Genomic DNA, 18,426 nt, shown 5'->3' on the forward strand with positions numbered 1-18,426 from the left:
CCCGACACGGGAAAAAAAAAATTAAATAGACAAGAGAAAACAATAATCACCGGAAAACCTGTGTCTTGTAAAGATTTCTCTCCATCAGAAGATGCAGAAACATTTTGCCCCGTGGTGCCCATGAAAACGTTTCTCAAGCACCCCCAGTTTCTTCCCCGCCTTTTCCCCCAGGCGCCGGTGTAGACGGCCGGTGTGGACTTTTTTCCAGAGATGAGAAGTAGAAATTTGTACTTTATCGGGAGCGGGTGCACTTTTCCCCCCGGCCCCCCTTTCCTCTGCCTCCAAGATGGTAGGAAAGTTGTCGTTTCGGAGGGCAGAGGAGCGGCTCTCTGGTGTTATGTCCTCGCAGTGCCTGTAGTGGTGCTGTAGGAGGCTGCTGCCTCTTCTGTGCAGCCCCGGCAGCCCTGCCTTCTTGGCTGGAGAGTATATTCAGGGATTTCCCCTTAATAATCACCGACCCTGGGAGCACTTTTTAGTTTCCAAAATAAAAATATGATCCTCACCCCTCTTGCTTGACAGGGAAAGGCTCTCGCCGGAGCCCAGGGGGGAGCAGTAGCAGCGGCAGCCGAGCTTCCTAGTCCATTGCCAGCGCCTCTCACTCTGATCTGTCAGCCCGGCCGAGGGAAAAGGGGGGAAGGAGAAAAAAAAAAAAGCAGCTGAAAGGTAAGCAGAGGCGGCCCCAGGCCCGGCCCACATCCCCGGGCTCCCGTAGGGCGGCGGGCAGGGCCGCGCAGGCAGGGCGGGCGGCGAGCGCGCTTACGTGAGGCCGGGGATTCGCCGGCCCGCGTCAGGCCCCGGGCAGAGAATGAAAGGGTGAGAGGGGCCGGCGCCGGGGCGGCGGGGGCTGGGGGCCGCGGGGCCCTGGGGGCGCCCACGGGCGGCGGTGGCTGGCGGGCGGGCGGACGGGGGTCCGGCCGGGGCCCGAGCCGGGAGAGCAGCGCGGCCTGCGCGGGCCGGGGTGGGGGTGTGGGCCGGGGCGGGCGTTTGGGGTTGGGGGGTGGTGGTGGGGGGAGCCGGCTAGGCCTCGGGCCGGCGGGCCCCGCGGCTGCCGCGCCCTGCCCCAGCACCCCGGGCCTCCCCGCGCCCCTCCGGCTCCCCCGGGGCCTCCGGGCGGGACGGCGGCGCTGCGGGGCCGGATCGTGCGCCGGGCCGGGAGGCTCCCCGCGGGGCGGCAGGCCCGGGTTGCCGGGACGGGGGCGTCAGGGCCTAGGAGTGGGGAATGGGCACCCTTCCGCCCCCTCGCCCTGGTCTCTCGCAGACGCCCCCATCCCCCTCGATTCCGGTAATAGTTGAATTTATTTATCCGTCTCTGCGCTCCGGGCGGCCAGGCCGGGGCGGGGCGGGCGGCCTGGCGGGCGTGGGGTGGGGTGGAGGGGCGGTGAGGAGTCAGGTGCAGCCGCGGCCCGGAAAGTTTCCTTTTAGGCCCGAATTGGGGGTTGCCCTCCTTTCGGGGAGCCCTGGTCCTAGCGCCCGCGACCCCCGAGGGCGTGGGGGGAGAGCACTCGGCTATTTTGCAACTCTTTGCCAGTTCCTGTCCATTGAAGGTACTCCGCCCCTGTCCCCCTCGCCCGCGCCCCACCCCACTCCCCGGCGAGCCCTTCCCGGGCTGCAAACTCCAGCCCGTCCCCCTGGAGCCCCCACGGGCTGGGGAGAGGGCCTTCTCTGCCCGTCTGGAAAAGTTTTCCAGGGATTTTTCTTAGCGTATTAGTTAGTGACTGGGCTTTTGCTGCGGGAGAGGAGGAGGTACATTCAGGTGGTATTTCTCCTGGGTAGGCTCCCCTGATCGCCCTTTTAGCCCTTTACTCCAGACACCGGGGGTGTTCATTTCCGATTAAGCGACCCCCCGCCTTTCTTCCCGGACTCCTTTGGGTCTCAGGCCCCCTTTTCTGGACGGTCCCCGCAGAGGGAAAAAGACTGTAGGGACCGGCGAGGAGACTGTCATGAGAGGGGGCTGGATTTCTGGAGCAGCCCCCAGACGTAGGAGTTTCCTGCCCTATTTGGTCAGTGTCTGGTACATCAGACACACGAGCAGAACCCAAGGGGGAGACCCCGGTTGTCAGCACGCTTGGAAGCATTACAATTTCGGAGGAGGGAGAGGAGGTGGGCAGGGCAGCTCCTGAAACAAGGTCTGCGGTTTGAGGATGAGCAGTTTCTCTCTTCTGACCATAACTCTTTGAATTTCTGTGATATTCTTATGTTTGACCCTAGAGATAGAAAATAGGGATTTTAGGGAAACTTGTTATTGCCACAACTCGGAAGGGTCGGTGGAAGAGCCCTCAGGGAACTGAACATAGCTGACACAGTGTGGTTTTGGTAATTTTTTTTTTCCTATGTTTAAACGGATTTAATTTTAGCTTTATTTTGGTGCCATGAGCTTTGAAAGTTGCAAAAAAAAAAAAAAAAGTCAAAAACTTTAATTTCCAAATCTAGATTTCCTGGTTTTCAGGGATGGGATGTTTCCTGTGGTTACACTTAACCTCCTTTTGGTTGTTCTTTAGTATGGAAATGGAAATGTTAATGTCCTCTGCCCCCCACTACCAGCCCCTGGTGTGGGCAAGTTTGGAGGTTATTTTTCCTCTTTCACTTTTATTTTTCCCCCCTTTCTTTTTTTAGTGGACCTGTGGTATTATGTGCTGTGTATCTGCGTGTGTGCTGCCTGGTATCAGGCTGTAGTTCGCTGGCAGAGGTGTTCCACATTCTGACCACACACCCCCCAGAGCACTGTTACCTAGTGAAAAGCTGCCCCTTGCAGAGCAAGAGATAACCCATGACTTGGTCTGACTTCTGTCAGGCGTGGAAGTGAGACTCCTTCTGTGATTCTTACTAAGTGTGGCTTTCTTTTCCTTTTGTCTGCCTAAAATAAAACTCCTTCTGTTTCTCCACAATGATAGATACCCAGCCAGTTAGCATTTTACTTAAGGAAAGCTTGATATTTGAGGTTGTATGGATTTCATTCAAAAATGCAAATTACATTTAATGATTGTTTAACTTTATTGATGAATTGAAATTGCGTATTGACTCCGACATTTTCATAAGCTTGTGTACCCAGAATTGTTACTTCTGTTCTAGCTCATCCTTATTTTTAGAGCATGTTGGATAGAAGAAATCATTCAGGGAGTCTCTTTTTTCCTACAACATTTTAGGATTTAAAAAGATCTCTCTGCCCCATAAATTAAGATCTTTAAGGTATATTGTCGACTTTAGTTTTCTAAGCTTTCAGAAGGATCCTGTCCCAAACCTACATAATTTCCTAATCTAATCACCTTGTGGGCTACTTGACTCCTGAGGGAATGGAGGATTTGATATTTTTCTAAGTTACATTTTATTAAAAACTAATGAGACTTTCAGGGCAAATACTGAATTAATTTTAAATTGCAAAGATAATGCATTTTTCACTATTAAATATTTAGTTTCAAAAGTAGATGTTTATTTTAATTTGTAAGTCTGAAATAATCATATTTTATTTCCTCTGAAAGATTGTATAAGGAAATTTGTATACTCCCACCCCAGCTATTTTCCTCAGCAAGTCATTTTAGAAAACTGAAACACTACTATTTTAGAGAAATGAGATTTTAGTTTATATGGATTTTAAAATTTCGAAGTCAGAGCGCTCAAAATAAAATATGTCATTAAAAAAAAAAGTGCTGATCCATTCATTCTCACCTGAGATGTTTCCCAAGAGTTCATAGCTCTCACTATCCAGGTTTGGAACAGCAGTTATGAATAATGAGAGGTCATTTTTATTTTATTTTATTTATTTGGCAGATAGAGATCACAAGTAGGCAGAGAGGCAGGCAGCCAGAGAGAGAGGGAAGCAGGCTCCCCGCCAAGCAGAGAGCCCAAAGCGGGACCCGATCCCAGGACCCTGAGATCATGACCTGAGCTGAAGGCAGCAGCCCAATCCACTGAGCCACCCAAGCGCCCTGAGAGGTCATTTATATCTGAATACAGTTAGCAATATTGTCGGACACGCAACACCCCCCCCACACCTGGTGACTTGTAGACAATAGATGAATAGGTGAGACTGAGTTGGAGGCCGCCAATTGTCCCCAAAGCAGATACTCTGCAGTTTATACAATGGAGTCACATTTAATTCCCTGTAACTTATGTTAATGCCATTCTGCTTTGCAAAACAAACAGCCGGGGAATCTCCTTCCCACTCCCCTCAGGTACGGGTCTGTCCCAGAGTCCTCCCTGTCCTGGCTGATTTTCCAGAGAATGCTTCTGGCTCTTTTGAGACACTTGGGGAGTTAACTAAAGCTTAAAGTTAAAACCTTAGGCCTCTCTATCTTTTCCCACCCTCACTCAATACGCCAGGTTTCCTGGTTCTGATTCTTTCCCAGAATGTGCTTTGTTTTTAAACAGCTTCTCAGTTAAATTTTATTTGTGTATCCTGCAGTCAGACGCATGGGGACTGGGCTTTGGATTCTGATCCCAGCTCTTCAAGGGGTGTGTTACTTAATCATTGGTTTCTTTATCTGTAAAATGGAAATACAACATTTGTGATGCAAGAATTAGATGAGATGGCCCATGTGCAACGTGGCTCTTAGTAGGTCCTGGTTAACGATTCCCCTAATCCACCTTACCCTTTTTAAATTAAAACCATTTTATTTATTTATTTTTTAAAAGAATTTACTTTTTTTTTTTTAGATTTTATTTTTTTATTTGACAGACAGAGATCACAAGTAGGCAGGGAGGCAGGCAGAGAGAGAGAGAGAGAGAGAGAGGAGAAAACAGGTTCCCCGCTAAGCAGAGAACCCGATGCATGGCTCAATCCTAGGACCCTAGGACCATGACCTGAGCCGAAATCAGAGGCTTTTATTTAACCCACTGAGCCAGCCAGGTGCCCCTAATTAAAACCATTTAAATACCATCTCTCTTATTGGCTTGTTTGCTTTTTTTCTGACTTAAAGTTATACAGGCTTTTATTCATCCCGCTCAGACCTGTTTTTCATATTCAGGAGATAACTCACCACTGTTTATATATTTTGTTGTGTGATTGTGTGTACATGCAACATAATCTTAGGATCTCCCATTTAACAGTGTTGTGTAGTTTTCTGTTGGCTAAGCGCTTTTGCTGGCCTTGTAGCTCCTCTGATTGGACAAATTGCTTAATTTCACTAAGTCTCAGTTTCTCCATCTGTGAAAAGGGGTGATAGTAATACCTTTTCCATGGGTTGCTGTGGCCACTGAATGATTGGAATCGCACAGTTTCTAGAATGGTGCCGGGTGCATGACTTTTATATAATATTTTCCTCCAAAGATTTTTACTATTCTGGGTATGAGATTTTTTTTTTCCAATGTAAGTTCTTGGCTCCGCAGATATTACTAATACTAGTAAGTATTTGAGTGCAGATATAATAGTGTAATTACCTTCATGGGGCAAATAACTGTTTTTGTGCCAGTAAAAAAGTTGGCAGTGTATTCCTAGAAGTCTCAGCAGCTCGTGGTGGTCTAGCTCACCACCATGAATTCTGTGAGTTGGCAGATGTAAGTGCAGATTGGTAAGTGCGGTGGGGAAGAAAGGTGGGTTTACTTGTAGTCAGTTGCTCCTTTGACACTTGGAGTTCTAGGCCTGCTAGGGTGTAAGCGGCCTAGGGTGTAAGCCCTAGTCCGTGACTTTGGATGGCCTATCCGGGGAGGGTGGGATGTTTACCTGAGGCATGATGGGAGTTGCCAGAACCAGGGCTGTTCCATTCACTTACCAGATCAGTTTCCTCTTGGTCACTGTGGCCTTGTTATACAAAGACACTGTTCTCTGCCCTTGAGGAGTTTTTAGTCTAGTGGGGGAAAAAAAAAAAGGCTGGCATTCATCATTGAATGATAAGGGATAGATTAGCCTGGAGGGAGAAAACCTATTTCTTCTGGCCTAGGGGTAAGCCTTAAAGAGGAGAAGGACTTTCCAGGATTTCTAGACTTTAATAAAGGTTTCTGCCCTAAGCGAAGGGGAGGAGTTAGAAAGGCATTCCAAGAGGTGGGACCTGCTCCTATGAATAAATGCCTGAGGACAAAAGAGTATTCTGTGTTGCAAATTGTAGGAGTAGTAGGAACAGGAATAAATAGTGGGAGGGGAGAAGTCTGCCAGGCCTCCGTCCTAAGTGTTGGTGGGCTCTGGTGGGCTCTGGTGGGCTCTGGTGGGCTCGGGAGTTTGGATTCCTTTTATGTTCCTACGCGGACCCTGAAGGCCTTTGGTCAAGTAAATTATTTGCGTTTTAGAGGATCCAAGTTGTACAGAGTGGAAGGAACAGGCCAGTGAGGCAGCTACTAAGGAGAGATGGAAGGTTTGAACTGAGGCCCTGGCATTGACAGTGGAGATGGAGAGAAGTCAGTGGAGAGGCTGCTCACTGAGGTAAAGCGGTCTGTATAGGTTGGCCAGACGTAGCTTGTTGGGGGCGGGGGGATCACCCTCACAGGGCTGACAGCTGCAGCCATAGAAGCAGAAACATTTGGCTTAGTTTGGTTCTTAATCTTCTGGGGGAATCTGATGAACTCTCTGGATTCTTCTCCAGAAGAATGCATTTTTGCATGTTTACGGTTCTGCATGTGGCTTGGGTTCATAACCTGTGGTCTTGGGGTAGATGTAGAGTGGAAGATCACATGAAAGGCTGTAGAAATGTTTTGCTTGATTCACTTTTTATATGTTTGTGACTTGATCACTGCCATTTCATAGATAAGGAAATAGATTTACTTGGTCAAGGTCAGGCATCTTTATTTTAACAGTTTAATGGACTGCTTGCATTTTTGTGTGGAAACCTGGATTTCTCCTTCAGAAAAGTGGCTAAGGTTTAGAAACCTTGGGTCTGTATTTTTTTTCCCTTTTTTCTGTCTGTTTTTTTTTTAATCCCGACAACTTGCTGGAGCTGGTTAGAGTGAGCCTCCTTTAGATGAGCAAAGTTTGCTGGTCGCCTCTGGCCGGCCCCTGTGGCATGTTTAGGCATTTGATCTTGCAACCCTACAAGCTAAGAAGAAAAAAATCTTGCGGAACAGGGACATTTAAGGGTGGAAGCAAGAAAAAGGAAGCCACTGAGCTGCCAGAAAGGAGAGAGTCTCAAGAAAGAGAAAGTGGTCAACAGTGTCAAAGCGGCAGAGAGGTTAAGTAAGAGAAGGATGGAAAAGTGCATGTGAAATTTAGCAACAAAGAAACCATTCGTTTCAGATTCTTAGAAGGAAAGAATTTTGAGGACTAGAGCTATAACTTAGTTTTTCCTCTGGTCCTGCAGTACAGGCTTTCTGTAATGATGAAGAGTGACTGTGGCATGGATAGGAGTTCAGCATTTGTTGTAAAGGATAGTTAAATGGAGTTCATCAATGCTGTAACCGAATCAAGCGCTGCTCATTGGTATTTTCCATCACTATATAGATGCTCTAGAAAATGTAAAAATTATACTTTTAACATTGGGTTCTTAATATAGATTATAGAAAAAAAATATATAGATTATAGGAAACAATTCTTAGTGGTTCTGTTACTCAAGCCCCAAGGAGGTGGGAGGGCCTGACTTAATGGAGAATTACCCTGTACCATTCAGAAAAGCACTAGCCGCTGGAGAGAGCATTTTAGCCCTGCAGATTCTAGATTAAAATGATAATACCAATAAACTACTACTTACTGCTTTTAATAGTAGTTAAGATTAAGTGATTACTATGTGCCGGGTGCCATGCTAAGTACGGTTCATGAAATACCTAATTTAATTCTCCTAAACGACTCAATGAGGTACATGCTGTTATAGTTCTCTCTTTACATAGGAGGAAACTGGAACCTAAATAATTTGCCCAAGGTCACACACCTAGTAATTAGCAGAACCAGATTGGAGCACCATCTCTGATCCCCACCAGAGTCGAAGAGTGCCCTCCCCAACTGCTGCAGAAACTATCCTTACCTTTCTAATGAATCAATCCGCTAAGGAACTCAACTAGTGTAAAGGCTGTATTTAATTTCAGTTCATTATGCAGACTTATTTGTATAGTGCTGTTTGAGCACAGTATTTGTCACAAAACGTATATTCAGTAAGCACTTACTTGGTTTATTTTAAAATATTTTATTTTGAACTTTAATTATGCTGAGTATTATCTATGTTTACAGGTGATAGGCAATTTTCTCCCTGATCGTTGTTTTCAGATCACATCAGTGGGCAGATTTTCATCACTTCCGAGTCTAATTTTACCACTTTTCATATTGGTATGTGGGATGTTAGTTTTGTTGTTGTTGTTTTTTAATGAATGTACTCAGCTATTTAGTATCTCATTATGTTTTTGAGCTCCATGAAGTTGAATTAAAACTTGTTTCAGAGGGTGCCTGGGTGGCTCAGTGGTTTAAGCCGCTGCCTTCGGCTCAGGTCATGATCCCAGAGTCCTGGGATCGAGTCCCACATCGGGTTCTCTGCTCAGCAGGGAGCCTGCTTCCTCCTCTCTCTCTCTGCCTGCCTCTCTGCCTACATGTAATCTCTCTGTCAAATAAATAAATAAATAATCTTTAAAAAAAAAAAAAAAAAACTTGTTTCAGAAATAAGTTAGAATGGGGAGACAAGTTTTTTAAGACCCGCGAGTATATGACTCGGGATAAGTATTTTTTTTTTTTAATTGTATTAAATATATTAGAAAGCTAACATTGTGGGAATTTAGGTGGTGGATGTAAAAAAATTGTAAGGTATGTTGTTGGTCTAGCTCTTAAAAGGGGGTAGAATATAAAATTACAGGTAGCAATTAGGGGAAATGCTGTGGCAGTGAAATGAACATGCTTCTGAAACACGAGACTCAAAAGAACAGTCAGGACATACAGAGTTTCCACACGGATGTGGTACCGTTGCAGTCCCAAAGAGAGTAATGTTCATATTTTGGTCAGATTGGTTTATGCATTGCTGTGGGAGACTGAAAGGGCCATAGGTTGCTTTTGTTAAAAGCTTGTCTTCCATTTCTCCCTGCTAATGTCTTATTCCTCCGTTTCTGCAAAGATGAAACTATGGAAAAGAATCATTTTATTTTCCAATTAAACTCCGCATAGAATATCAAGGAAGGTTTGTTGTTCCTATTGTTGTTGTTGTTTTTTTTTCCTATTGTTGTTGTTTTTTAAGATTTTATTCATTCATTTGAGAGACAGATTTTTTTAAGTTTCCTTTTAACTTTTTTCTTAAAAAAATTTTTTTTTTGCGAGACAGATATTTTTAATAATTTTTATTTTTTTATAATAAACGATAGGTTGCTTTTTTTTTTTTTTTTAATTTATTTGTCAGAGAGAGAGAGCACTAGCAGGCAATGTGGCAGGCAGAGGAAGAGAGAGAAGCAAGCTCCCCCTGAGCAAAGAGCCTGACATGGGGCTTGATCCCAGGACCCTGGGATTAGACAGAGAGATTGAGAGAGAGGATACAAGCAGGGGGGGAGGGAGAAGCAGGCTTCCTGCTGAGCAGGGAGCCCAGCACTGGGCTTCATCCCAGGACCCCAGGATCATGACCTTGAAGGAGCCGAAGGCAGGTGTATATCTGACTGAGCCACCCAGATGCTCCTAGGAAGGAGTTTTTAAGATCTTACACCTGTCCATTATTTCCTGCTCTTGAATTCCAGTATATGGACATGTTTGCCGTGAAAATACTCATTCTGTGAGACTACTCTCAGTAATGGTTACGTTTGTCTTTTGGTAATAAATAAGGGTGTGTATTCTGCTCTGCTCTGAAGTGCTTAATTGCTTGCATTCTCTATAAGGGAGCATAGATCCACTGACGTTCCCAACAAGTTACTTCCATAGCTGAAGATCATATCTACAGTTGCTGTTAATAAGTAGAGTATGGTTAGGATTTTTTTCTTCTTTGAAGTGATGCTGATCATGTGCTAAAAAATAGAGCTTTTAGGGGGTGCCTGGGTGGCTCAGTGGGTTTTAAAGCCTTTGCCTTCAGCTCAGGCCATGATCCCAAGGTCCTGGGATTGAGCGCCGCATCAGGCTCTCTGTTCAGCAGGGAGCTTGCTTCCCTCTCTCTCTCCGCCTGCCTCTCTGCCTACTTGTGATCTCTGTCTGTTAAATAAATAAATAAAATCTTTAGAAAATTTTTTAAAAAATGGAGCTTAGGGTATATCTTTTCTTCATAGATTAGACCATGTGATAGTGTTTAAATACTATTTGACTAAGATCATGTGGGCATTATATGTTTCTTCTCTTTATATCTTTGTATTTTATTTATTTATGTACTTGTTAAAAGATTTTATTTGTTTATTTGAGAGGGTAAGAGAGAGAGCAACGGGGAGGACAAGAGCAGGAAGAGGGAGAAGCCGCCTCCCTACTGAGCAGGAGGCCCTGTTCATTTCGGGGCTCCATCCCAGGACGCGGAGACCATGACCTGAGCCTCAGGGAGTGGCTTAACCTACTGAGCCACCCAGGTGCCCCAATATCTTTTTTTTTTTTTTTTTTAAGATTTTGTTTTTTTATTTGAGGAGCACCTGGGTGGCTCAGTCATTGAGCGTCTGCCTTCGGCTCAGGTCATGATCCCAGGGTCCTGGGATGGAGCCCCGCATCAGGCTCCCTGCTCAGCGGGAAGCCTGCTTCTCCCTCTCCCACTCCCCCTGCTTGTGTTCCTTCTCTCACTGTCTGTCTCTCTCTCTCCCCCTCTCTGTCAAATAAGTAAATAAAATCTTTATTAAAAGAAAAAGATTTTATTCATTTATTTGAGAGAGAGAGCACAAGCTGAGGGAGTTGCAGACGAAGAGGGAGAAACAGACTCTCCGCTAAGCAGGGCGCGCTGCGTAGGGCTCTACCACTGGGATCCTGACCTGAGCTGGAGACAGACACTTAACCCGCCCAGGAGCCCCTCCTCTCTTTTATGTCTTAGAACAGATGTTAAGGAGTGAAGGAGGCTCTGTGAACTTCACCTTTGGAGTTGGGGTAAAGAACTTCAGTTGTAGGAGGCTACATGAACAAATGAAGAAAAAAAAGTTTTTTTTTTCCCCTGAGATCTGCCTTAGTGCTTTTGTTTTAATTAAAAAGAAAAAAACCCATTAACGTAAAGACCAGATGAATAGTTGTTTCCAGTTTATACATGAAGTGATTTTGATATTAAATAATACTCATTTAGTAGGAAGTTCGATTTTGAGGCAGAGGGCCATTTTCCTCCAACATTTGTTACTTTTTATGGTATACAGAGTGAGTCTGAGTACAGTATAGGATTGGAAATATTAAGTATGAAGATTAAATTGAGCTTTTTTTTTTTTAAGAGAGTGAGAACACTAGCAGGGGTAGGGGCAGAAGGAAAAGGAGAGAGAATCTTTTTTTTAAAAAAATATTTTATTTATTTACTTGACAGAGATCACAGGCAGGCAGAGAGGCAAGCGGAGTTGGGGGTGGGGGAAGCAGGCTCCCCGCCAAGCAGAGCCAATGTGGGGCTCGATCTCAGGACCTTGAGATCAGGGCCCGAGCTAAAGGCAGAGGCTTAACCCACTGAGCTACCCAGGTGCCCCAAGGAGAGAGAATCTTTTTGAAGATTACTTATTTATTTACTTACTTGGCAAAAAGAGAGATCACAAGTAAGCAGAGAGGCAGGCAGAGAGAGATGGGGAAGCAGGCTCCCTCCTGAGCAGACAGTGCGATGCGAGACTGGATCCCAGGACCCTGAGTGAGATCCTGACCTGAGCTGAAGGCAGAGGCTTAACCCACTGAACTACCCAGGCCCCCAAGGAGAGAGAATCTTAAACAGGCTCCACACCCAGCACAGAGCCTGATGCGGGGCTCAGTCTTAACAGCCCTGACTGAGATCATGACCTGAGCCAAAATCAAGGGTTGGTCACTAGACTGACGGAGCCACCCAGGAGCCCCTAAATTGAGCATTTAAAAGAGGGATTTGAAAATGAAGTGTTGATTGTTCAAAAGGAGGATGGAAAGAATGATACAGAGATAGCTTAAGATTTTTAAGTTTTATTTATGAGAGAGAGAGCGTGCGCCCACATGAGTGGGGGGGGGATGAGCAGACTCTGGTTAAGCAGGATGTCGGTCGGATGCTGCGGGATCAGGCTCTGAGCAAGGCAATCCCTTAACCAACTGAGCCAGCCACGTACCCGGCATTTTTCTATATTTTTTACACATTATTTGCTGAATAGGCATTGGGTACCATGTTATATGGTACCTGTTTGATGTTCATGAGATGTACTGGAGTATTGAGAAACTATCAAGTTTCTAATTTTACTTTCTCTTGCTGTGTGACTGTGGCTCTTAGAAATTATTGTATAGACTATCTGAAGTTCCAGTTTAGCAATTTTTTAGAAAATCATTTCATGATCCCTGAGTGAATCTAGTAATGTTTGTTTTAGGTAGAGCACCAGGAATTAAGAGTTACTGTCACAGAAGCTATTTATGTAAATGGCTATATTTGTTGAGCACTTATTAACTTCTGGGCACCATGCTAGGCCCTGGGATATAGTGATGAACAGAAAATTGCTTGTCACTCTAGGACCTTTATGTTTTAGATGGGAAGACAACAGAAGAATAGGCAATTACAGTAGAATGTGATGATTGCCAAAAGGGGAAAAGCGTGGAGCACAGAACTAATGTAGCCTTTGGGAATCTGCATGTGGCCCTGACTAAGCTGGGTCCTGCAATATTGGCCTTGGGCTGGCCAGAGGTTGGGGGTACACAAACAGGGAAGATGTCCACTGCTGTGGGCAGAGAGGGCAGCCTTTCAGATCTGATGAGACTAGAGGAGTCTGGGTGCTGAGCTGGGGTGAGGTCCTCTAGTTGTGCACTTCCTTTCAAATGCATCTTATGGACTGTATCTTCTAAACGTGAAAATTGTGTCTTTTTTTTTTTTTTAATTCAAGGTTTTTTTTTTTTTTTTTAATTCCAGTTAACACACAGTTAAAAATTAGCTGTGTTTTTTTTTTTTTTTTTTTAAGATTTATTTATTTGACAGAGATCACAAGTAGGCAAGAGGCAGGCAGAGAGAAAGAGGAAGGGAAGCAGGCTCCCCCCCTGAGCAGAGAGCCCCATGCGGGGCTGGATCCCAGGACCCTGGAATCATGACCTGAGCCGAAGGCAGAGGCTTAGCCCACTGAGCCTCCCAGTCGCCCTAAAAATTAGTTTTTAACTAATTTAATTTTAACACATTAGTTAAAAATCCTGTCTTTTGCTATTAAATTTTTCACAGTCTCTGAGAAAATGATGGGCTTTTCAGAAGTGCTTAATAAACACTTGCCATGAAAGCTAGAGTCTTGTGGATTTCACATAGTGAAATAAATTGAGTCAAGTTTATTAACTTTTTAAATAGCATATTGATTCTTTAAAAAGTAGATTATAAAAGTAATGTGTTTATTGTAAAAAATTAGATAATACATTTGTTTTATAATTTGGGTTTTATTTTGATAGATTTTACTATATGGAATTTTAAAATATATTTCTGGTTAATGATGGTGGAGTACTGACATCTTTGTTCTCTCACCAACTAGAAATAATAAGGAGCATGAAAAACAGAAAAGCAGCTCATTCTTTGATAACTAACGAAATCTTACAACCAGAGTATGTGAATTAGTCCAGGTAAGTGCAGTGAAAATTGAACCAAGACAGGAGGACGACAGGAGAATATGAACTCCAGCAAGGTGAGGGCCCAGCTTTCTCCCAAGTGGCTGACCCACCATGGGAACAAAACCAATAAGCCGCATATGTGGAGTGGCCAAGCTGGTGTGTACATTGGGCTCCCTGAATTAGGGACCGTGCAGTCATACGAATTTTGCAGGGAGTTTAGAGTAGAGGAGAAACTGGCAGCAGGCAGCTGTACAGCGGCCAGTCTTGGTCAACTGAAGAGAAATAAAGCCTACATTATCATGCCCCGAAAATCTGTGGCATGTGGGCCTCTGTGACTTGGGGAGATGAGTTCAGCATTGAGCCAAGCTTCAAGGGAAGAGTGTTGCTGAGAACCATTTTCCAGAAGCAGCACAGCAAGTGAAAATCATGAACAGAGTTCCCTATGGTGGAGGGTGACGTGTGAGGTTGGGAGTGAGGTCTGGCTTCTCTGAGGCAGGAGTCTAAACTAAAGATGAGACACAGTAGCTCTGGAAATCAATGATAAGGCAACAGGAAGAGATAAGAGCGAACTGATGGAAGGAGGCTACAAAATAAAAGAATCTAATCATTATAGAAATGAAGGTCACTTTCAAAGCGGCAGATACACACTCTAGCTGGGAATCATGGAGGTAAGCTTGAGAGATTTGAGCAATCCAAAATGGAAAAAAGTAAAAATTCAGAAAGACTAGAGAGTAATAGATATGAAACAGTGAATTTAGCACCCCAGTAATTGATATCCCTGACATAGAGAATCATTGACGCAGAGAAATTTGTCAAGACAGCAAGAGTTTATCACAATAAAAGACTTGATATTTTAGAATGGTTTCTAGTCTTTTTTTTTTTTTTTTTTTTTTTTTTAATTTGACAGAGAGAGATCACAAGCAGGCAGAGAGGTAGGCAGAGAGAGAGAGAGAGGAGGAAGCAGGCTCCCTGCTGAGCAGAGAGCCCAATGCGGGGCTCGATCCCAGGACCCTGAGATCATGACCCGAGCTGAAGGCAGCGGCTTAACCCACTGAGCCACCCTGGTGCCCCGGTTTCTAGTCTTTCAATGTAAAGACTATTGTTGGTTCAAAATGGGGGAAAAAAAAAATCAAGCCTCCTATAAAATAAGAGACTGGACTTACAGGCTTTTCCATTTTGCAACATGTGGAAAAAACTACACAGTCACTAGAGAAAAAAATAGAACCCAAGAATTTTATGTCCAGGCAAGCTATAGCTTAATATAAATTGACACATATTTCCCCAAAAAGCCAGGGCTTAGTGCTCAGTCAGTCATCCCTGCAGGTGGGGACTTGGGGGGTGGCAGGGCTGGAGAAGGGAGGGTAATTATAAACTATTGAGTCAAGAGATGAGTTGAAAACTGAGCTAAGGGGCTCCTGGGTGGCTCAGTTGTTAAGCAAGTGTCTGTCTTTGGCTCAGGTCATGATCCTGGGGTCCTGGGATCAAGCCCCACATCAGGCTCCTTGCTCAGCAGGAAGCCTGCTTCTCCCTCTCCCACTCCCCTTGCTTGTGTTCCTCTCTTGCTGTCTCTCTGTCAAATAAATACATAAAATCTTAAAAGACAAAATCTGGGGATGCCTGGGTTACTCAGTTGGCTCAGGTCATGATCCCGAAGTCCTGGGATCAAATCCCATATTGGGCTTTCCCTGCTTTGCCAGGAGCCTGCTTCTCCCTCTGCCTCTCCCCCTGCTTGTGCACGTGCAAATGCACACTCTGTCTCTGTCTGTCAAATAAATAAATAAAATCTTGAAAAAATATGAATTAACATAATTGGTGATTAGCATTAAATAAATTTTAAGTGTAGAACTAATATTAATATTGTGGCAATGTAGAAATAGAAGGAAAAATTCAGAATTGGGGATTGGGTAGGTGGTTCCAAAAATGAAAATTTTTCTCATCATTCATAACATGAGATCAATAACAGTCACGCTAAGTACAGCCGACCCTTGAACAGCGTGGTTTGAACTGTGCTGGTCCAAACTGGATTTTTTTCTGTAAATACAGTAGTGTAATATTTTTCCTTATGATTTTCTTTAGCTTACTTTATTGTAAGAATATAGTATATAATACGTATACATGGGAAATTTGTATTAATCAACTGTTGTATTATCAGTGAAGCTGCTGGTCAGCAGTAGGCTCTTCGTAGGTAAGTAAGGTCAAAAGATACACTTCAGTTTTTGACTATGTAGGGTTGTTGGTGCACCTAATTCCTGCATTGTTCAAGGGTCAACTATATACTAATTTTCTTAGTGTGGAGTAAAGAGATGTTATCTAAAGAACATAGACTAAATCTTCCAAAAAAACAGACTATATAGTGAAATATGTTATAAAAAATTAAAAGCTAAAAGGATTTTTAAAAGATAAAATTATGACAAACTATTTGTCATATAAACAAATACAGAATTATAAAATGGATAAACTCATTTATTAGAAGAAAATGACAGATTGGAGCAAAAAAAAAATTAAATCCATTAAGAGAGGTATCTGAAAAGGTTCCAGCAAATAATATTTTAGTGAGTTTATTATTTATTCACTTATTTAGTGAATTTTTTAGGTGTCGTGACCATAGTCTCTTTTGTCAAATACTCAGCTCTATTGTTATGGTGGGAAAGCAGCCATAGACAACATGTAAATGAATGAACAGGACCGTGTTCCAATGAAACTGTTTCCAAAAACAGGTAGTGGGCCACGTTTGTTCTGAAAGCCAGTTTGCTGACCCATTAGCAGAAGACTTTAAAAGGTTAATATAATAGCATGATACATGGAATAACAACATACCCTGGAAACATTCTTTTTCAAGCACACCCCCTGGACCTCAAAGAAAATATCAGTCAAATCCAAAAAGCAGAGATATGTGCAGATTGTGCTCTTTATTCTTAACTAGAACTAAAGCAAAAGAAAATATAAAACTTTGCCATCTGAGAAAAATTAAGTGACTCTCAGGGCAAATGAAAAATTGAAAGGTCAAATCCACATTAACTAGAAAGTACTGATAGCCAAACATCTGTGTTAGTACCTCTGGGATATGACTAAAGCAGTATTCAGAGGAAAATTCATAAATATAAATAAATGACTAACCAAGAAAAGAATGAGATAGTAAAGTAGTTCAGCCCAAGAAGTTACAAAAAAAAAAAAAAAAATAAGAAAGCAGAAAGAAGGTATATAAAGGCAGAAATTGGTGAATTTAGAAAATATACATGGAGGTACTAATAAATCCAAGAGATTTGGGCTTTTTATTTATATTTTTGAAGATGTTAGTAACAATTTTAAACAGATAAACTGTTGAGTGTAATCATGAACAAAGGAAGAAAACACAAATATCACAAAAAAAAAAAAACCCCACAAAAATTCTGTGTGTGAATGCACTCAGAATATGAGAATGAATCCCAGATACTTAGAAAATTAAAGTGATCATATTGCTAAATTGTGCGCAGGTAATTTCAAAACCTGATGTGCACAAAAAAGCACTATGAGGCCCAGGAACCTGCTAAGGAACATTATAACTGCAGTGCTTTTTCATTTTTTCCGGAACACAGAAAAAGAGAAAGGATTTTCTAAGTTATTTTTTGAAATATTATTTTGATACCAAATTCTGAAAAAAACATTAAAAAACCCAAGCTCTAGACCATTTTCAAATTACAAAAATCCTAAAAATTAGCAAATGTAATTTATCAAAGGATAATACACAATGGCTACATTCTCAGGATGAACTATCAGGAAATATTAATACATCAGTATTAGGAAGTACTAAATGCCATGTTTTTAACAGTACAAAAGAGAAAAATGATTTTCTTTCAAGAAGCTGAAAAAAAATTTGGTAAAATTAACCATCAATCCTGATGGGGTGTTTTTTGTTTTTTGTTTTTTTTAAAGAAACAACTGAATAAAAATGAATTATTTGATACTTCCTTAACATAACAGGAAATAAGTCTTAACGGCAAAAGTTCGCAGGATTCCTACCATTGACTGTAAGCAATTCTCAGTTAACAGGAATAACCGTGGTCCCCACTATTAACATTATTCCAGCAGTTCTGGCCAATTCAAATAGGAAAAAAGAGATATATGAAAATTGGAAAGAAAGGGGAAATCATCAGTCTAAATACATCACAAGTGACTGTAGATCTATAATATGTCTTAAAAGTGAAGGTTGTCTTTCATACCCCCCATCCCCGCCGCCACTCTTCTTTCTGTGATTTATGAAATATTCTCCTATAGATAGTTCTATTGGCTACCCTTGTCACCTACATCCAGTGTATTTTTTTCCCCAAAGTTCATACAAGTTTACTTTAACGAAATGTACGAAATATTTAATGTTGACCAGGTGGATGAGCAAGCCAGAGAGAGTGTAAAAATGAAACAGCAGGGACTTCTAGGTGGCTCAGTCTGTTAAGTGTCCAACTCTTGATTTTGACTCGGGTCATGATCTCAGGGCTGTGAGATGGAGTCCCATGTGCTGAGCATGAGATTCTCTCTCTCCCTCTCCAAAAAAAAAAAAGCAAAAATAAAAAAGTATGGGTTTGCTTCGAAATATTTTCTGTCCTTGAACATCTAGACCTTTAGGGCAGTTAAATTTTTTTTTTTTAAGATTTTATTTATTTATTTGACAGAGAGAGATCACAAGTAGGCAGAGAAGCAGGCAGAGAGCCCGATGTAGGGCTTGATCCCTGGACCCTGGGATCATAACCTGAGCCGAAGACAGAGGCTTTAACCCACTGAGCCACCCAGGTGTCCCGGCAGTTAAATTTTTAATACAACTTTTTTCCTTATATCCTAATAAACTAAAAAGGGAAAGCTCTTACTTTTGATTTTTTTTTTAAGCTTTTATTTATTTGTTAGGAAGAGAAAGTGAACACAAGAGGGGGAGTGGCAGGCAGCCGGATAAGCAGGCTCCTTGCTGA

General features: G+C 42.8%; 1 protein-coding gene across 5 annotated transcripts in view; it reads left to right on the plus strand.

Moving 5' to 3' along the window:
- The first annotated feature begins 527 nt into the window (after positions 1-527).
- The window catches only part of INO80D (INO80 complex subunit D), a 70,962-nt gene continuing 53,063 nt past the window's right edge, over positions 528-18,426 (plus strand). Inside the window, exon 1 of one of the 5 annotated variants that reach the window (XM_059168296.1) lies at positions 528-663. The gene's annotated coding sequence lies outside the window, so the exon portion shown is untranslated. Of the gene's footprint in view, positions 814-1,101; positions 1,545-18,426 lie in introns of those variants that run through there. The other 4 variants (XM_059168293.1, XM_059168291.1, XM_059168294.1 and 1 more) reach the window with 4 other exon arrangements.

The sequence above is a fragment of the Mustela lutreola genome, chromosome 3 (genome assembly GCF_030435805.1).
Source record: "Mustela lutreola isolate mMusLut2 chromosome 3, mMusLut2.pri, whole genome shotgun sequence".
NCBI lineage: Eukaryota > Metazoa > Chordata > Mammalia > Carnivora > Mustelidae > Mustela > Mustela lutreola.